The following is a 21,391-nucleotide window of genomic DNA, read 5'->3' as shown; positions in this document are numbered from 1 at the left end:
GGGGGAAACCATGGAGACCCGCCTGTTTGTGTGTGGTGGGTGGGCGGGGGCCCTGGGGACACGGGGACTGTATCAGCTCTGCTGTTCGCTATAGGATGATGCAGGCCTATTTTGCATACTAGCCGGGGACAAGTTGAGGCTTGTTCATTTGACACAGTCCTGTGGTCACAGCGGATCTTTCTAAGGCTCCAACCAGTGGAGTAGGGGGCTGCGTGCATCCTTGGAGCCCAGAGTGGAGCTCCTTGGAACGTTTATTAGGAAGAAGCTCCCTGGAAGCAGCAGGAGAAACTGAATCCCTGGCAGGCAGAGCCTCGTGGCCTGGGCTCCACTGCTTGGGATGAGTTACATCTTGGAGGAGAGAACTGCCTCGTGGTCTAAGGCACTGTCGAGAGGGCCCGGCGGAATTCCACGTGTGAGTCGGGGGATGGGAAGGCTGGGTGGGCCCCGGGCCTACCCTAAGGCTGTACCCACTGAACTCAGAGGCCATTTGTTGTCTGATCACATTGTTGTTTGGCCTGGTTCAGGGGTGCCTTTCTGTTGTTATGGTTGCTTTACCTACTTCGAGGGCAGAATTTTGCATAAACCAGGCTTCTCTTGAAAAGTAGAAAAAAAATCAGTTTCTTTTTCTGATTGATTTTCCTCCCTCTCCCCTCCCCCGCTCCCCCATGCTCTTCTGTCCCTGGCTGGAGCTTTTCTGGGTTGGAAAGGGGGAGTCTTTTTCTTTTGACCCTCCGGAATGTTTGACCCCTGAAGGTTTGGGTGATTGCTGGTCTAAGGGCCTGGTGCATATCACCATCCACCTTTACCCCTGTGCCTTCAGCTTTCATTCTCGTGATGGCAGGGAGACTGGCCGGGTTTGGGAGCCCACGTGTCCTGTGCCCAGGGCTTTCTGTCTGCTGCTGGGGGCGGACCTTGTGTTCGAACAGCCCAGCTAAGGGGTCTCTTGAATGGTGAGACACCTTCTTTCTTCCTCTTTGGGTAAGTGTCCCTAATTTGGTCAGACCAGAGGCAGATCAACCCTTTCCTGGGGAAGTGAGGACCTTGGCTAGTTGCTGGTCACGTCCTTATTCCTTGAAGAGGTAGCCACTGGCCTGTTTGCTTCATAGTGTGTGTTTTTGAGGTCGGATGCCCTCCTGGACTCTCGGGCTTTTATTTTGTATTTCCTTTCATAGTTGGGCATAAACATGGCGCTAGCTCTATTTTTTTTTTTTCTCTCTTTTGATGCTAGTCTGTGATCTCTTTTCTTTAAAAAATTTTTTTAATTCATTGATTTTTTAAAAAATGTTTATTGATTTTAGAGAGCGAGGAAAGGAGAGAGAGAGAGAGAGTGAGAGACAGAGACAAGGAACATCAGTGTGCCCTGACTGGGGATCGAACTGGCAACCTCTATGCTTTGGGATGATGCTCTAACCAACCGAGCTATCTGGCCAGGACTAATTTATTGATTTTAGAGAGAGGGAGAGGGGACGGAGGGGGGCGGGTGGGTAGAGATTCGTTGTTTTGCTTATTCATGCATTCATCGGTTGATTCCTGTATGTACCCTGATGGGGGATCGAACCTGTAACCTTGGTGTATAAGGATGATGCTCTAACCCAGGGGTCCCCAAACTACGGCCCGCGGGCTGCATGCGGCCCCCTGAGGCCATTTATCCGGCCCCCGCCGCACTTCCGGAAAAGGCACCTCTTTCATTGGTGGTCAGTGAGAGGAGCATAGTTCCCATTGAAATACTGGTCAGTTTGTTGATTTAAATTTACTTGTTCTTTATTTTAAATATTGTATTTGTTCCCGGTTTGTTTTTTTACTTTAAAATAAGATATGTGCAGTGTGCATAGGGATTTGTTCATAGCTTTTTTTATAGTCCAGCCCTCCAACGGTCTGAGGGACAGTGAACTGGCCCCATGTGTAAAAAGTTTGGGGACCCCTGCTCTAACCAAATGAACTACCTGGCCAGGGCATGGTCTGTGATCTCTTTAAGGGCCCAGACCCACCCCCCTTTATACACTCAGTGTTTATGAGGCACACTGACTCACGATGGAAACAGAGCAGAAGTCTAGAATAATTCTGATTGTTGAAGAATCCCATTGATAGTTCCTTCTGTACCTTCCCTTGCAAACCTCAGAAATTCTAGGCCTTACAGAACACGGCCAAAATGTGTTCTTTGGTAGGTGCCTCCTCTGTCTCTTCTGTTTTTCTGACCTAAAGTGACTAATAAACGTACTAGTAATTAACAATAGCAGTAACAATAGTAGTAGTTCCTGTCATAACGTTGTAATCGTTTATCATGCCAAGCATGTCCTTTGCAATTTATCTCCTACAACCCCATGATGGACTTCTTATGGTGGGCCGTGCTCAGTTCTAAATGCTTTAGGTGTATGATTTCATTCTATCTCCCAACCATCATGTAAGACAGGATTATTACTGTTATTGCAGATGAGGAACCCACAGCTCAGAGAGGTTAGAAATATTCCCCCAGGTCACGTAGCTAGGTAGTGGCAGTCACCTGGATTTGGACCAGGGCGGCCCGACTCCCTGGACCCATTCTCAGAAGTTAGAGGACAATGTTCAGAACAAAGGATGTCTCTTGGCTTGGAGTAGGAGGATTGAGTGTTCTGTCCATTCTCCGCCCCTCACCCTGGCACAGATAGAAAGCCAGCCCAGCACCTTTCCTGAAGACACCAGGTGCTCTAGCTCCTGGCCTGTTGAGTCTTGGAGGGGCAGGGGAAAGTCCTGGGCTGGGGGTCTGGGAAAGGGGACTCTGGGGCCACAGCAGGAGCTGTGGGTAGTGGTCAGAAGCCTCCGTCTGGTCTCCGTCTGGTCTGGGAGTAGAATCTCTGTGCATTTGCTCACTGCTACATTGTGTGTAGCTTTTCATTACTAGAAATCTTCACAGTGGATGGGAGCTAGAATTCTTTTTGGCAAATGATCACCTGTTCTGAGTACCTCCTTCTCTATCCTGGGTGTGTTTAGGGCCAGTAGCGACTCTTAACAATGCAAAGATTGTAGTGGCCCCTCTCATAAGTTAACCCTATCTTTAAAATGAGAAATAATGCTGTGTCATCAACATAGTGGTCTCAGTTATTTATTTATTTATTTATTTTTATTCATTTTAGAGAGGAGAGGGGGAGAGAGAGAGAGAGAGAGAGAGAGAGAGAGAGAGAAGGGGGGAGGAGCTGGAAGCATCAACTCCCATATGTGCCTTGACCAGGCAAGCCCAGGGTTTTGAACCAGTGACCTTAGCATTCCGGGTCGGTGCTTTATCCACTGCGCCACCACAGGTCAGGCTCAGGTTTTTTGTTTTTGTTTTTTTTTTCAAGTTATTTTTTAATTGTAGAATTCTGAATGGGCTTTCTTTTATTTTCTCTTACCTGGTTTTTTTTTGGGGGGGGGGAGTGGGGGTTGCTTCGCTGCTGCTTTGTAGGTCTTGAGCTGCATATTTATTTGTTTACCTGACTCTTCCCTCGTTGACCTTGACCTTCTTGAGAGCTGCAGCCAGCTGGGGGGTACTCATCTGTCCTCCAAACCTCTTTCTTTGTTTTCAAGGAAACAAGTGGTGATCAGTCTACGGCAGGGGTCCCCAAACTACGCCCCCCTCAGGGCTGCATGTGGCCCCCTGAGGCCATTTATCCGGGCCCCCACCGTACTTCCGGAAGGGGCACCTCTTTCATTGGTGGTCAGTGAGAGGAGCATAGTTCCTATTGAAATACTGGTCAGTTTGTTGATTTAAATTTACTTGTTCTTTATTTTAAATATTGTATTTGTTCCCGTTTTGTTTTTTTACTTTAAAATAAGATATGCGCAGTGTGCATAGGGATTTGTTCAGTTTTTTTTATAGTCCGGCCCTCCAACGGTCTGAGGGTCAGTGAACTGGCCCCTGTGTAGAAAGTTTGGGGACCCCTGGTCTACAGTCCTCGTCCTGTTAGATGTGGAACCCCCTGCCGTGGTGGAATGCAGAGGGTTTGGCCCCAGGAAAAGGACACTGAAGAAAGAGAAGGAAACCAGCCTTGAGGCATCTGGGTACATTCAGGGGTAGTACACATCTGGGTTACTTCAGGGCAAGTTGCTCCACCTCTCTAAGCCTCAGTTTTCTTGTCTGTAGAGTGGGGATGTGGTACATTTAGGGGTAGTGCACATCTGGGTTACTTCGGGGCAAGTTGCTTTACCTCTCTAAGCCTCAGTTTTCTTGTCTGTAAAGTGGGGATGTGGTACATTTAGGGGTAGTACACATCTGGGTTACTTTGGGGCAAGTTGCTCCACCTCTCTAAGCCTCAGTTTTCTTGTCTGTAGAGTGGGGATGATAAAGTACCAGCCTCAGAGGATGCTGTAAGGAGGACATAGGGGAAGAACAGCAGGTAATTAGCAGAGAGCCTAGGCTCAGGGTAAGGACTCAATCAGCACAGCACGGGTTAGCTAATATTACTTATAATTATCGGAGGCTTGTTACTTCCTGAGGCTGCTTCGAGTAGTGGTTTCTGAATACGTTATCATGTGTAAGGTAACAAAGAATTCAGGAAAGCGGCAGGAGCAGGTCTCCGAAAGGGCAGGAATCAGGGCGCCCTGCCCTTGCCAGTTGCTGAAGCTCTCTGTGCATCCACTTCCTCAGCTGCCGCGCAGGGAAAACAGTGTCTCCCCTCCCGGGGATGGGGCAAAGCGCTTACTTAGCGCAGAGGAAGTAAGCTCTCGAGTGAGACATAAAAGCAATTGTTATTATTTATTATTCTTCAGGACTCCCTTTTCCTGGTAAGGGAGCCCCAACCAACATTTTGCTATTCTGTTCAAGATTGATTTGTTGATGGATTCGTTCATTTACTGAGCTGTTGCTGTGTGCCAGGCATTCTATGTGCTGGAGATGCAAAAGAGAAAAAAAAAACCCTTGCTCTCCTGAGGTTTCCTTCTAGCCCAAGCCATGCATTGGGGACAGGGTGGTCCCCAGAAGGAGGTGGGACCAGATAGAGAGGTGGATCAGGCAGAACCTGCATGGGCTTAGTGCAAAGTGGCCTCCCACCACAGTGTTAATGACAGATGGAAGGTGCTTAGCCCAGGGCCCTGCATGTGGTAGTTACTGTATAGATGGTAATTGCTATATTTGTTATTCTTAAGATTATGATTTTCCTTTGGTGGCTGCCTCGTAAAACAGCAACCCCCCTTTCTCCCATTTCCCTTCCTGAGTTTTATTGTCTTACCCCCCCCCCCCCATCATACTTGTTATGGATTGAATGTTTCTGTCCTTCTAAAATTCACATGTTGAAACCTAACTCCCATTGTAGTGGTATTTGTCAATGGGGCCTTTGGGAGGCCATTAGGGAAAGATGAGGTCATGAGGGTGGGGTCCTCATGATAAGAATATAAAAAGAGATACCAGAGAGCTTTCTTCACTCCGTGAGGACAGAGAGAAAGAGGTGGCTGCTGACCAGCTCAGAAGAGAGCTCTCACCAGAGACCTAGGACAGAGAGAAAGGTGGCTGCTGACCAGCCCAGAAGAGAGCTCTCACCAGAGACCTAGGACAGAGAGAAAGGTGGCTGCTGACCAGCCCAGAAGAGAGCTCTCACCAGAGACCTAAGCGATGGGAACTTTGATCATGAGTCTCCTGGCTTCTAGAAGTGGGAGAAAGAAATTTTCGTTGTTTAACGTACCCTATCTACAGTGTGTTGTTACCACAGCTCGAGCGAACCAAGGCAGCGCTTCTCATTACTTGATATTCCAGGTATCTGTCTTCTCCCAAGGAATTGTACACTCAAGGAGGCTGAGGGCTTACGGCAATCCTTTTATTTTCATCAACTAAGCAAATATTTAGTGTGTGCCTACTCTCTGCCAAGCACTGTTCTTGGCGTTGGGGATGCAGAAAGGAACCCAACTGAGATTTCTGGGCTTCTGGTGCGTATGTCATAGCTGGGCTAGACGGGTAAGGCACAGGAGACATTCTGGGCGAGGTCCGTAGGAGTGAATCAGGGTGATGCGCGCTCTGTGGGTGCAAGAACATGGTCGGGGCTGCGAGGCTCCGTGAGCTGCGGCATGGAGTCGGCTGGTAAGGGCAGGCCCCACTGGGAATCTGACCTGGAGCCGCCATGAAGGAGGTGAAGGCGTTAGTGTGGAGGAAGGTGATTCAGGCCCTGGGAGAGCCAGAGGCAGGAGAGGATCTGAGCCCAGGCGCGACCTGCGAGACGGGCAGCAGGAGGGAAAGACTGACTTGGAGTGACCTAAGCGAGGCAGGCAGGGGCAGAGGGGGAACCAGGGCCATGTGCGGGGGGGGGGGGGGGGGGGGGGCTTCCGGGAAGGCTTCGGGCCTTTCTGAGGACTTTGTCTTGTACCTGGTTAAACGGGCACCACTGAAAGGTTTTAAACGGAAGGGCGAGTTGACAGAAGGGCGAGTTGATCTGGCCTGGCTTTTGCAATGATCGGTCTGGCAGCTGTGTGGAGGAGGAAGGAAACCGGAGTCGGAAGCGCCCGGGGCAAAGGCACACCTGCACCACTGCGCATCACTGGCCGCATCGCTGGCGCAGGAGCTGGTCCCGGCTGGTGGCGGTGGGCGTGGCCGCCGGTCCAGGCGCCTGGGCTCTCCATGCTGTAGCCACGGGCATCTGAAACTGCGCTGTCCAGCGGGGTAGTCCCCAGCCTTACCTGGCCCCCGAGCACCCGCAGTGAGGCGAGGCTGAATGGAGACATACTGTATATGTAAAATACACATTGGATTTGAAAAACTTTGCACCAGAAAAAGAATGTGAAACAATTTATTAACAAGTGCTTTGACGTTGATTGCATAATGATACGAAATTTTGGATCTATTAGGTGATAGATAAATGTGATATATCGTTACATTTAATTTCATGTTTCTTTTTCTTTTTCAACAAAGACACAGAGAGAGACAGAGACAGAGAGAGGGATAGATAGGGACAGACAGACAGGAAGAGAGAGAGACAGGAAGCATCAATTATCAGTTTTTCGCTGTGACACCTTAGTTGTTCATTGATTGCTTTCTCATAAGTGCCTTGACCGTGGGGCTACAGCAGACCGAGTGACCCTTTGCTCAAGCCAGTGACCTTGGGCTCAAGCTGGTGAGCCTTGCTCAAATCAGATGAGCCCGTGCTCAAGCTGGCAACCTTGGGGTCTCGAACCTGGGTCCTCTGCATCGCAGTCCGACGCTCTATCCACTGCGCCACCGCCTGGTTAGGTTCATGTTTCTTCTTAACTATGAAAAATGAAAAAAAAAGTTTTCCCCAAATATTTTATTTACTTATTTATGTTTAGAGAGAGGAGAGAGAGGGAAAGGGAGAAGGGAAGAGTGGGAAGCGTCAAGTCGTATGTGTCTGGGGACCAGTGACCTCAGTGTTCCAGGTCAACGTTCTGTCCACTGTGCCACTACAGGTCAGGTGTCAAATTTTTAAGGATTTTTAATGTGGCTACTAGCCGATCTAAAAGTACACGTGGCGCACACTTATATCCCATGGACTGTGGGGCTCGAGGGCAGCGCCCGGGACACGGCAGGCATTCCGTGAGTAGCCACGTGACCGAGTGCCAGGCCCCGGGCGTCCTGCAGTGAGGAAGACGAGTCCCTGCCTTCCAGAAGGCCCCAGTGTGGGCGGAGGCAGACGGCTGAGAAGGACTAGAATGGAGGGAAGACAGGTTGAAGCAGGGCCCCAGGCAGCTAGGTGTGTGTGGTGTGGCTGAGAATCCCCCCAGGGAGGAGAATGGGTCAGGGGCCTCTGGTCCCAGTAACCACCCTGCTGCAGACAGGGAACAGAGGTGAGGGCCCTGCACCTCGGGACTGTGGCTGAGGTCGGAGAGGCGGCCGGCCAGGTGAGCTGTTCAAGACCAGACAGAAGCTGTTTATCTGAAGCATCCTGCAAAATGTGGGCACTTTCCAACATGTATAACCTAGGAGTACCTCCCAGATTTACATTTAGAAAGATGGTGAAAGCAGGTGGGCTTCTGGTGGGGGGCACCTGAGTTAGGGAACCCAGGGTAACAGGGGTGGGGGCAGGACTGTGACTGGGGGAAATTTGTAACTTTTTCCTCAGATGAATGAGATACAAGCTTATCTTTACAATCTGTGGGAGAAATGTTATAAAAAAGTAAATATTTCTTTAACTACAATCACTCTTTTATCTTTATTTTATTTTTTTTATTTTGTGACAGAGAGAGAGAGACAGAAGGAGAGAGATGAGAAGCATCAATTCTTCGTTGCGGCACCTTACTTAGTTGTTCATTGACTGCTTTCTCATATGAGCATTGATGGGGGGGGCTCCAGCAGAGTGAGTGACCCCTTGCTCAAGCCAGTGACCTTGGGTTTCAAGCCAGCAACCTCTGGGCTCAAGCCACCGACAATGGGGTCATATCTATGATCCCACGCTCAAGCCACCAACAATGGGGTCATATCTATGATCCCACGCTCAAGCCAGCGACCTCCGGGTTTTGAACCTGGGTCCTCTGCGTCTCAGTCTGATGCTTATCCACTGTGCCCCCGCCTGGTCAGGCTCTTTATTGTTGCTTTAAAAACAACAACAACTGTGATTATGGCATATATGTTTGCATCCTGTCTTTATCCATATTATTTTTATTGGGTAGATAATACTTCATTACTCAGTTCAGTGAGCGTTGTATTATATTACTTAATCATTCTTTTGATTTGGATGCTTAGTGTAGAATAGACTGTTTATATATGTCAGGTTTTCTGATTTTCAGTTTATTTTTGTATGATAAATCCCCAGGACTAGTATTATTGCATCAGAGCCTCTCAATATTTTAAAAGTTTTAGGTAAATATTGTGGTTCAAGGGATTTACACTGGAGCTATATTTTTTGGTGAGATGTGCAATGTTTGGTGCTGTTGATGATAAACTAATATGTCATTAACATTTATGTGTAGTGTAGATGTATACATGCTAGACAGAGATTTATATGTATGTCATATGCACCTGTATGACTTTTTTCTTTACTTTCATTTATTCGGCAGATGTTGTGAAACACCTAATGTGTGCTAAGCATTGTTTTGGGTCAGGGGTATTTTGTAGTGGTCAAAACAGATGGGTCCTCATTTAGAAGGGGCTTATTATTTAGTGGGGAGACAAAGAAGCAAGCATACACACAGAAATAATATTATTGGAAAGCATATGAAAGAACAGGAAATAGGGGACGATTCACTTGGAGCGGGGGGTTTACACTGAGATCCCGCGTCGGTGTGAGACATGACGACGTGGGAGGCGTTAACCAGAGGAGAAACGCGAAAGGGAAAGATTGATTAATATGACTAGATGTTAAAGAAGCAAAAAAAAAAAAAAAAAGTGATAAGGAGTAAAGAGTTCCTGAAAGTCAATAAGCAAAAGCCAAACAGCCTCATAGCAAAGTGGTTAAAAAGCAGGAGCCGGCAGGTCTCAAAAGAAGAATGGGAAATTCATGAGGCCTGTGAAGATATTCTGACTCTTGCCAATAAAGTTAGGTTTATGGGGGTCCGATCTATACACCGTAGAACTCACCCTTTCTAGTGCCCACCGCGCGGCGTTTCGGTAAATGCGCACAGCTGTGTAAGGTAGCTGTGGCATCGTCCATCAGCCCCACGCCTCTCTCCTGCCCTCTTGTACTCGGCCCCCTCGTCCACTTCTGACAGCCCCCGGCTTGTTCTCGTTCCTTACCCTGTTGCCTTTTTCATAGGAACAGGATCAGTCATATGGCAGTGCATGGCCAGTCGTCGTGGCCGTTCACAGGCAGGTTCTCATTGGATTCGGGCAGACGGTAAAGAAACAGTGGAGCCAAACAATGGCGGGCCATTCCTTTATACAAGTCTCCTACTGGCCAACGAGCCAACACACAGAGAAAACACTTCCCTCTTCATTCAGAGCTCACAAAGCCACTGACACATTCTCCGGTTCCACAACCAGGAGAATCTCTGGTTCCTCCTAGAATCAAAGGCCCCACCAGTCTCGGCGGAGCTCGCAAAGCCCCTCAGCTCCGGTTCCCCATCTGCACCCCTTCTCTCTGTCTGCCAACATGGCTTCTTCCTCAGCACTGCATTCTCTTCTCACCCTGCACACAAGGCTTCTTTCTCCTTCTGCTCTCTCTCTTCAAAGCTTTCTGGCTGGGAAACCTCTCCTCCAGCACACATTAGCAAAACAATGCCCTTCCCAAGCAGGAAGGTAATTTGCAATTTCACAGACCACAGATACCTGGCGCTGCCCAGCCCCCAGTGCAAACTAAGCCAGCAAACAGAAAAATCGAATTTTACAAACTTATCTGACCAACACGTCGGAAGCCCTTCTAGCTGGGTCTCCCTCCGGTACCGTCAGGCGCGGCTCCTCTGTGCCGTGGCAGGTGTCGGTCCTCTGGTCGTTGGCCTCCAGTGCTGTCTGCTCTGCGGCTGTACCGCCACTGTTTCTTTACCCATCCTTCGGTTGCGGGCATTTGGGTTGTTTCCAAGGGGTGCATTTTCATATTTTAAGAGACGCCGAAAATAGGAAGTCTGACTCAAGTCTTGGCGAGGTTGGGTGACAGGATCCCCCACTTAGCGAGCGAGCGTGTGAGGTCGTTTGTCAGCGTGCGGTGTAATCGAAAACATATGTGCAGCCGGCTCCGAGGTGAGCCTGAGAATCCACAGCTCCTGCTCCGTGTGACGGATGCTGCTTGGAGGTGGATGCCGAACGCGAAAAATGGGCTGGAGGGTGTCTAGGGCAAACTCACCGTCACCATCTGGGAGGCGAGGAGGAAATAGGGCGGATGTGGGGGTCAAAGGTCACTTTAACTTCACCTTTAATGCTTTTCAAAAGGACAGTATAGACCCATATATCACTTAAACATTTTGAAAATATATGGAAAGGAGAATAGGCTGGTAGTGTGCCTATAATATAGATGTAAATTCTAGGATCTTAAAATTTCTATTAATAGTTTAAGGGAAGGACCCAAGACAGGAAAAAGTTGGAGGTGTTCCATAGTATCAAGAATATCAAGAAACTCCAGTGGATGGAGTAGAGAGAACATCCAGGGACCAGGGACCCAAGAGAGGTCCAGGGTGGGCAGGTGCCAGGTCCTGGAGGGCCCAAAGCGCTATACTAAGCCTTCAGGAACAGCTAAGTGGGCAGGACCTCATTTGATTGACCTGTTTGCTGAGAAGACAATGGATTGGATGGTTGGCAGTGGGAGTGGGAGGGCCCTTTGGAGGCTGTATGGCAACATTCTAGGAGAGGGACCTGAACTCGGGATCTAACAGTAGAGAAAGAGAAGAGGACGGATTCAATATTTATTTTGGAGACAGAGGGGGCTTCAGCTTGGAGGGCAGAGTTGGAAGGGTTCCAGATGGGACTACAGAGGTAGCCAGGGGCCTTCCAAGCCCCGCTCGATCTTTCTCCAGCAGGCAGTAGGGAGCCATGGGAGGTTTGAAGAGGGGCAGGGATGAGAGGAGAGTGACATTTCAGAGGCATCTGTCTGCACGTGGTGTCGCCAGCTTGGTGTCTGAAGACTGTTCTATCTAGTGGAGCAGTGAGTGCACCAGTACCCTGTTTCTGGATGCTCAACTTTTCCCATTTTACTGGAGGACGGAGGAAAAAGGAAAGGTCCTCTGTGTGGAAAGTCCCCTGGAATTTACGGAAGAGCAGCTGTCGGAACAGAGGCCCCTTCCGGCCTTTATGGTGACAGAGTTTGTTCCACGGTTCCACTTAAGTAATGATTCATCCAGCCGGGCCAGCAGCAGCCCTGGGATCACTGTGGCCGGTTCTCCCACTGAGATTTCCAAAGGGGATCACTCCTGTCCTGGTGGTGCCCCTTCTACAGAACAGACCAGGGCATTTGGTCCATGACACTCTGGAGAGTGGGGACCCAGGGCTTCCGTGCTTCCTATTGTCAGTGCATGCGCCCGCCCCCCCACAGGGCTGCCTTGGCCTCAGGGCACCTAGAGAAGATAGAGTCCCAGACCGGTGCTCTAGGAATAGGAAGGTCCTCTCTGTGTGCTGTGGGAGTCCCCAGGCAGCCCTGAGCCTCCGCCTGGCCTCGAGGTAGGTCACAGGCAGTTTCTCTGCCCTTGTTTCTCTAGACATTCCATGCGTGCTTTCTCCATCAGAGGCATTCCCCACATACTTACGCTTTTTTTTAAAGATGTTACTTATTGATTTTACAGAGAGGAGAGAAGGGTGGGAGTGAGTACTGACTCATAGTTGCTTCACTTAAGCTGTTCATTGCATGCTTGTTGCTTGTCCTATGTGTCTGGACCCGGCAAACCCAGGGTTTCGAACCGGTGACCTCCGTGTTCCAGGTCAATGCTGTATCCACTGGGCCACCACAGGCCAGGCCTGACATACTTATTCTCTTAAAAAGGGAAGCAGAGGGGCTTTTTTTTGTTTCTGTCTTTTTTTTTTTTTTTTTACAGGGACAGAGAGAGAGTCAGAGAGAGGGACAGACAGGGACAGACAGACAGGAATGGAGAGAGATGAGAAGCATCAATCATCAGTTTTTCGTTGCGAGACCTTAGATGTTCATTGATTGCTTTTTCATATGTGCCTTGACCGCAGGCCTTCAGCAGACCGAGTTACCCATTACTCGAGCCAGAGACCTTGGGTTCAAGCTGGTGAGCTTTTGCTCAAACCAGGTGAACCTGCGCTCAAGCTGGCGACCCTCGGGGTCTTGAACCTGGTCCTGTGCATCCCAATCCGACGCTCTATCCACTGCGCCACCGCCTGGTCAGGCTTTTTTTTTTTCTTTTAAAGCTAGGGGTGCTGAGGTCCAGGGGAGATCACCATCCAGTAATTATACACATGGAAATTGTCTTGGCAGCTGCAGCAACTTAAATAGCTCAGTAAGGTGTTCACCCTTTACCCCTAAAGGGTTTCTGACAGCCTTGACCCCGGTCCAGCTTGAAACCAGAACCCGCCTTCTGGAGTAGCGCCCCCCCCCTCCCGTCAGGTCCTGGTGTCTCCCTGATCCCTGCCCCCAGCCCCCACTCCTGCCCTCCTCCTCACTGGAGAGAGGGAGCATTTGAAGGGGCAGACTAGACCCTGAAACTCCAGGACTTAATAGCTTTGAACGTTCCAGTTCTTAGTGCAAGTAGCTACTGCGTAGTAGGCCCTCAGTGGTACCGATGGAACTGCGGAGTGAACGTGAGTGGTGGAGCGAGGAGGAGGACCCAGCTCTCAAGGGCCCTCAAGCCTGAGTAGTTCCCCCTTGCCCGTGGGTGCCTCTGGCTGGACCAGAAGGAAGGCTCCTCTGGTCAGGGGCAGCTGGCGAGTGTGGGGTGTGAATCATGTTGAAGGTTTCGAGTATGTGGTTCTTCCAGGGGATGGTGTCTGTGGATTTGTTTCCAGTATTCCCGCCCGCCAGGGAACGCAATAGGTTTCATCTCTTTTCCACTGGCATCCCCAACTCTTATTTATGCTTTCTGTCTCAGCTTTGGGGTCACTTCCTCCAGGGAGCATCCTCCCTAGCCTCCTGTGACCATCCCTTGCAAGGGCCCTGCGCCTGAGCTATCAGCTCACACCCCTTGTATTGTGTGGTGGTGTGGCAGCGGTGGGCAGACTCTTCTGTTTAAAAGGGTGATGAGCGGATTATGTAAATATACCAGGTGGGCCCAAGAGAGGGCGATAGGAAGTGTGTAGAGTGACAAACAACCTGTCCCCTCTCTAGAGGGGGCAGCTGCTCTTAGAGCCAGTCCCCATCCCCCTCTCTCCCTTCCCCCATGCCAGAAGGTAGATCTCTTGTTGCCAAAGCTCCCACTGTTTACAGACAACCCAGATATCTATTTTTTTTTTAAATGTAACTTTCCTGATTTTCAAATGTTTCAATTCTGGTTGTTAAAGAACATTAGCAGGCCAAACAAAACACGTGTAGGCCAGATGTAGCCCCCCCAGGGCCAGCAGATTGCAACCCCTGCTTATGGCTGTCTTATTGCACAAGCTCTTCCACAGTTGACACACTTTTCTGTGCCTGCACGCCTAGCAGGGAGCTGGTCTGTCATGGTGGATGCTCCATGCTTAAATCTTGACTGACTTGAGTGCCTCACCTGAGCCACGAGACTTACGGCATGCGCAGGATTAATGTTTTCCCTCGGAACTGTTTGCACGTAATGCTGTCCCGAGTTGCTTCTTCAGTCCTCTGCATACTTTTCGGCTTGGCTGTGGGTACCTGGAAAAGTAATTTCTTCCGAGATTCTAGACTGTCCTTTTCCTTTCCCCTTCCCTCTTCGCCCCCTCAACACAAGTTGGCTGTTTTGTTTGCTTGTTTGTTTGAGGAAGCCAGCCCTTTGTATCCCGCTCGGCTGGGAAGGTGTTGGTGGGCGTGGGCTACTAGGTGGCTGTGGTTTCCCGTGGTCTCCCTGACTTTTGCCTTCCCAGTTGCTGACGGCGTTAGGGGGACAGGCACGAGGTCAGATCTCTCTTCATTGACAGTGCTGCAAAATTGCTTGAAGAAACAAACTAATCAGCTCCCATGGTGGCAACAGCCCAGCCTGTCTGGAGCAGGGCTTCCCATCCTGTTATCTTCCTGAGCATGGGGGAGGGCGTGTCTGGAAGGGCCTGGCTGCTTGGGAACTGTCCAGTGTAATACGTACCAGGAACTGTTTGAGGTTTCGGGGCAGGGGGAGTGTTGGTCAAATAAGTTTGTAAATATGCTATATATGTTTGCTCGCTTATAGTTTGCATTGGGTGTAGGGGACAGGCTATAAAGCAGGCCGGGTCGTTATAGCCTAAGGCTTAGTGTTAAGACTAAGCTTTTCCCCACACCCTTGACTGCATGATGTGGGGTGGTGCACTCTCATGAGGAATCCCATTATGCCTCAGATAAGTGACCTTGTATCAGAGAGACTTCCTTATTTGTATATTGGATTAAAGGTTTTGATTTCTACACTATAAAGTGGGGCACACCAGGAGCTTGCTCGCGTTCTCTCTCTCTCTCTCTCTCTCTCTCTCTCTCTCTCTTTCTGGGTTCCTGAGATTAGCATTAGAGGAGAGAGCAGATAAAGGAGAGCAGAGAAGGCCAGGAGAAGCAGCCAGGATGGTGGAGTGTTGAGGGAGAAGCCAGTTTGTTCAGAGTTTGTGCAGAGAGAAGGAAGGAGATGGGGAACAGAGGTGAATAAGGCTGGTGAGGTTAGAAACCTTTGATTCTAGGAAACTTAGATTGGTCAGTAGCTTTGCGAGCACTGAATGAGTGGGTTTTGGAGCCGTGTGTGTGTGTTTTTACTTGCCCACCGGGTGCAAGCTAGGATTAAAGATGATGACCCACCAGTTCTTGGCTCCGTTGTTTCTTTACGACTGTCCGAATCTAATGCGAAACTTCATGGACCAGGTGACTGTGATGGTGGCTGTGGCTACTGGCTTTACAGGGAGGGTTAAAAAAGAACTGTGGATTTTATAGTTTGGAAGATCCAATTCTTGCCTTTGAGAGATGCAGAGTGTAAAGCCAGTAAGAGTAAGAGAAAAATGCACTGAGAAGCCCTGGCTGGATAGCTTAGTTGGTTAGACAGAGCATCGTACCTATACACAGAGGTTGCCGGTTCAATCCCTGGTCAGGGCACAGACAGAAACAGATCGATGTTTCTGTCTCTCTCTTCTTCTCTCTCTAAAATCAATAAATAAAAAATTTAAAAAACACTGAGATGATAATATAGTATTAATATAATTATAAGGCAGTACCATGTAATTTATAAATTTTATTTATTTATTTATTTACTTTAGAGAGGAGAGGGAGAGACAGAGAGAGAGAGAGACAGAGAGGGGGGTTGGAGCTGGAAGCATCAACTCCCATATGTGCCTTGACCAGGCAAGCCCAGGGTTTTGAACTGGTGACCTCAGCATTTCCAGGTCGACACTTTATCCACTGTGCCACCACAGGTCAGGCAGTACCATGTAATTTAGTATTAATTTTTTTACTGTTTTATTTATTTTTTTAAATTTTATTTATTTATTTATTTATTTATTTATTTTATAGAGACAGAGAGAGAGAGAGTCAGATAGGGAACTGAGAGAGATGAGAAGCATCAATCATCAGTTTTTCGTTGGACACCTTAGTTGTTCATTGATTGCTTTCTCATATGTGCCTTGACTGCAGACCTTCAGCAGACTGAGTAACCCCTTGCTTGAGCCAGCGGCCTTGGGTCCAAGCTGGTGAGCTTTTTGCTCAAGCCAGATGAGCTCGTGCTCAAGCTGGCGACCTTGGAGTCTCGAACCTGGGTCTTCCGCATCCCAGTCCAATGCTCTATCCACTGCGCCACCGCCTGGTCAGGCTGCTTTATTTTTTTTAAAAGACTTTATTTATCAATATTTTAGAGAGAGAGAGAGAGAAGGGAGGAGCAGGAAGCATCAACTCCCATATGTGCCTTGACCAGATAAGCCTGGGGTTTCGAACCAGCGACCTCAGCATTCCAGGTCGATGCTTTATTCACTGCACTACCACATATCCTGTCAGGCTTAATTTAGTATTATTAATTGCTATAATAAAATGGTATACGTGTGGTAAGTCTATGTTTCTATTTGCGGGGAGACAGCCATCCTGGTTTCTACAACAGCCACACCATTTTACATCCCCTCCTGCAATGCGCAGGGATTCCCGTCTCTCCACGTCCTCGCCACCACTTGTTACACGCTCTGTTATTATTATTATTATTATTTTTTTTAGTAATAGCCATCTGAGTAAGTCCTAAGTGGTGTTTCATAGTGGTTTTGATTTGCATTCGCTAATGGCTAGTGATGTTGAGCATCTTTCAGAGGGGCTTATTGGCCACTCATGTGTCTTCTTTGGAGCGTGGCTTTGTTGTTGATTTGTAAGAGTTCGTTATCTAGCCTGGAGAGCCGTCCTCTTTGGGGTGTATGATAGGCAAATATTCTGTCTTGTCCTGTGGGTTTCTTTTCACTCTCTTGAGAGTGTCTGTTGATGCCCAGGTGTTTTGGAGTTTGATGAAGGCCACTTGACCTAGTTTTTCTTCTGTTGCCTGAGTTTTTGGTATGGGGCTCAGACATTGCTCAAAACTCAGCCAGAGCCATCCAGCCAGAAGCGGCAGAGCGCGTGTCCTGACCAGTGGCCGGACTGCCACAGCTCCCAAGTCTTCACCCTTCGGGTTCCAGTGGCCAGTGCTGACCCCGAGCTGCTGATTCAGCTCCTGCGTGTGTCACGTTGGCCATCCTCTCCACAGCTCCATCAGCTGGACGCTCTGACCTCCCTTTCCCAGCAGTGGGGGGGACACCCGGTGCTCAGCCCCCGGCGAAGGTATTCGAGGGCAGGTCAGCAGCGTCACAGGGGTCAGAGTGCCCCCGCCCTGGACATTCCAGCCTGTCACAGTGCTTTCAAAAGCTTCTTCAGGAGTTGTGCTTCTTGGAAAAGAAATCAGTAGTAAACATTTTTTTTTTTTTTTTTTTTTTTGGTGTGACAACAGTGGTGAGCGAATTCCGTATCGCTTCAATAAATTAGTCCATTAGGTTTTACTGATGTCTGTAAAAGAGTTGACGTAAGTTACAGGCTAGTTGTGAGGCATAGTATGCAGTAAACAAACAGCTGAGAACCCTCCGCCCTGCTAAGGGGCAGAACATGATCAGCAAGTAGCAAGGCCGGAGCCAAGAGTGGAGGCTTAACGGCCCCGTTGTAGGCTCTGCGTCTCAGCTGTCCACCCTCCCGGTCACAGGTGACCGCTGCAACCTCCGGGCTCCAGGCAGTTCATGAGGTCAACAGGGAGGAAGAGCTCCAGGCTCTTGGGAGTAGTTCATTAAATGTCATCTGTGCACAAGCAGTAAGGGGAAGTTTTCCAAGGTGATCCCAAGTGGAGGGAAGTGGGATCAGTACTCGGACGTCCCTTTGTCCTTGTCCTGCACATGCTATTGGGTCCCATCGGGCAGCTCCAAGGCTCATCCACATTCTTGGACTCTCTGGACCGTCACTGGCTTGAGAGTGGCTCCCAGGGCAGGACCAAGCACTTGGGGTTTGGGACTCTGCCCCTTTTCCAGCTGTTTTCGGTGTGCCTGCTCCCATGGGTTTTGTCCTGAGCCCCCAGTTCAGCCGGCACGGGGATGAGTCCCTGTCTTGGGAGAAACCCAGGCTCGTGTCCAGTCATCATCCCCTCTGCGGACCTGCTGGTCGATGTGGAAGGGACACCTCTTGCGGGCTGGGACCTTACCAGTGACAGTGCGGTAGCAGCAGGCTCGTCCCAGGTCCCAGGTCCTGGGCCCAGGGCAAACACACACACTCCCTCCTGGCCGAGAAACTGACAGCTGCAGAGCGGGACCCTCGGCCTGCCCGGCTGACTGGTGTTTGCTGTTGGAGTAAGAAAGTATGCTTTTTAAGGATGGGAATGTCTCTCCGCTCCTGAGCAGTTGAAAGTTCCTGATGTTCCCCTACCCCCGAATCTGAGGAAGGTGCAGGGTTGGATCTCTCTGAAAATCGTTGCACAGACAGTTCATTAAATTTCAATCACTTGCCAGTGTCCCCAGGGGAGGTATAGTCTTTTCCTCTAGGGAGGGAGGCGCCCATTTGCTAGGGTAGCCTGAGCAAAGAACTTAGTAAGCAGTACGCCAAGAGGCCCGAGTTCTGGTTCCCTCAGGCTGTGTGGCTCTGGGCTGAGCAGATGACTTCTCTGAGCCTCAGTTTCTGGGGGCATTTTTTTTTTTAAGAACCAGAGGAAGTGTTTTCCTGTAGAAAGGGGCTGTGCAGGTGTTAGCTCTTCCGACCCGTGACAGGATGTGGAGCTGTGTCTGACAGTGAAAGAAGAGAATGCGTCCATTCTTACTTGTTCTTTCTTTCTCTCTCCCTTTGGCAGCCGTCAGCTTGTTCTCTTTGAGTCTGTTTCTGTTTTGTTCTGTTTGTTCATTTTTTAATTCTACTTATGCGTGAAATCATAGGGTATTTGTTTTTCTCTTTTTATTTCACTGAGCATAATACCCTCTAGGTCCGTCCATATTGTAGCAAATGGCAAGAGTTTATTCTTTTTATGCCTCACTAATATTCCATTGAGTAAGTGGACCACATCTTCTTTATCCATTTGTCTGCTGATGGACACCTAGGCTGCTCCCGTATCTTGTCTCTCGTCAATAACGCCGGCACACAGTCCTCACATCTAATGGGCGATATGGATGGAGGCCAGGGCGGCGGGCTTGGTTCCGGCTGCAGCCGGACCTGTGCTGTCCACCTGTAGCCAGCAAGGGGCTGCGGAGCACTTGAAGTGTGGAAAAGTCAAATGGAAGTGTGCCACGAGTGTAAAATGAACACTGGTGTCTTAAGTCTTACCGCAAAAGGGAGAAAGAAAAATCTCTTTAATAATTGTTTATATTGATGACATGTTGACATAACTTGACATAGTGAGACTTGGCTCCATTAGAGAATTAATTTCACCTGTTTATTATTTTTAACAAGGCTAACTGGAAAATCTAAAATGATACATGTCTTGCATTATATTCCTATTGGACAGTGCCAAACCAGACTGAGACACCGATGGTGGGCTCTGGTGGTGTGCAGGGTAGCCACCCGCGCCGGGTCTGGGGCACCCTGCCTGGGCCACCCTGCCTGGGCCTGGGTCCTGGCTCCGCTGATGTGGTGACGCTGTTGAACTTCTCTGAGCTTCGGTGTTCTACCTGTAAGGTGACTACTGTAATGGCACATCCTGCATAGAATTGTCGTAAGGATGACATGAAATAGTAGAGTGTACATAAAAGGGTCGGAATTCTGTCTGCCCCCATGATGGGATTCGGCTGGTTGGCACCGGTTTGGCAGAACCGACCACACCTACTTTTTTGTTGAGTTTGGCGAACCGGTTGTTAAAATGGCACTTGTAATCAGGGTTCTCTCTAAGGTGGGCACCTGGGCAGCCGCCCAGTGTGGAAATCACAAATTTACATTCCTTACTCTTTTTTAATGTTCATCTATGCGACAGCGTATTCTAAGCGCCCATAGTAATGTCCATTCCGTCCATAGGTGAAAGAAGTTGCAACTGAAGATGCCAATCACACTTGGAAATATGGAAATATCTTTAACAGTTTTACTGTTTTTTGGTCAGGTATTACTTAATATTTTTTAATTAACATTTTAAACCTCTTTCTTATAATCTGGTTTTATATACCTCTTATTTTATTTAAGTATTATATGCATGAAATAATAAACTACCTTTGATATACCATTTTTTATACTTAAAATGGTCATTAGGGCAGAGAGCCAGTTGTTAAATTATTTGAATCCCACCACTGATCTGAATCATTTTAAGAACTCACTGAGTCTTGTTTTTGTTTGTTTGTTTGTTTTATAAGGACAGAGAGAAGGACAGAGAGAGAGTCAGAGAGAGAGAGATAGACAGGGACAGACATACAAGAATGGAGAGAGATGAGAAGCATCAATCATCAGTTTTTCGTTGCGACACCTTAGTTGTTCATTGATTGTTTTCTCATATTGCCTTGACCGCGGGCCTTCAGCAGACCGAGTAACCCCTTACTCGAGCCAGCGACCTTGGGTCCAAGTTGGTGAGCTTTTGCTCAAGCCAGATGAGCCCGCGCTCAAGCTGGTGACCTCGGGGTCTCGAACCTGGGTCCTTCCGCATCCCAGTCTGACGCTCTATCCACTGCGCCACCGCCTAGTCAGGCGAATCTTGGTTGTTGTAATTGTTATCACTGTGGTTGCTTTTTTTTTAGGGTCCAGAGACACAAAGATGGAAGGGGTCCTGTCCTTGAGGAACCAGAAAAGAGAAAGAAACAATATAAATGCAGTGATTATTAGAGGGTATAAATCCCTCTGGGCAAATGAGGGAGCCTTCCCATGGAGGCAGGACTGGGACTGAATCTTAGAAGTGGAGATGCCGACCGCCTTGACCAGACAGGAGATGGACGGGCATTGCGGGCAGGTGGAACAGCACCTGCAAGGCCCAGGTGGGCGGAAGCCTGGCTCGGTCTGAGAGCTGAGGCGGCTGCTGTCCTGAGCAGGTTGCAGTGGTGGGAGAGGAGCCTCAGTTAAGAGAGATTGGTAGCCAGGCGTCCTGTCCACCCTGGCGCAGTCCATGGAGAGCCCAGGAAGAATCCTGAGCTGGAGAGTGATGTGGTTGGATTTGGGGATCAGGCCATTCCTGCTTGAGGAAGCTGTATTGCCAGAGGTGCAAGGAGCCTGTGGCAAGAAGACCAGGGAAAGGAAGGATGCCATTTCAAGAGCCCAAGTAGAACATTGTTTCTGTGAAAGTTAGAAGTCTTTGTGTTCACAGTGGCATGTGTAATATGACCCACATCTGGCGTCCCTTACTGGCTCATCTGCATAAGCAAGCCTCTTGGAATGGTGTGCTCGCAAAGGCCGCTTCAGCTTGGTGGGGATCTGGGTTGATGCCAGGCTCTTGGGAAAGCTTGTTCCCTGTAGGCTCCCAGCCTGTTCTACTGACAACTGGCTCCATCTGGACACAGCTTTTGAAACATTTTGAAGAGAGAGGTGAGCATTAAAGTAGGAAGGAGCTGCTTATAGCCTGTTTGAACCCTGAG

General features: G+C 49.0%; 1 long non-coding RNA gene across 11 annotated transcripts in view; it reads left to right on the top strand.

Annotated features, from left to right (window-relative positions):
• Positions 1-21,391, top strand: part of LOC136329469 (uncharacterized) — a 353,394-nt gene that overhangs the window by 1,057 nt on the left and 330,946 nt on the right. The window lies entirely within an intron of this gene.

Source organism: Saccopteryx bilineata, chromosome 3 (genome assembly GCF_036850765.1).
Source record: "Saccopteryx bilineata isolate mSacBil1 chromosome 3, mSacBil1_pri_phased_curated, whole genome shotgun sequence".
Lineage (NCBI taxonomy): Eukaryota > Metazoa > Chordata > Mammalia > Chiroptera > Emballonuridae > Saccopteryx > Saccopteryx bilineata.
This window is presented reverse-complemented; position numbering and strand designations above follow the sequence as displayed.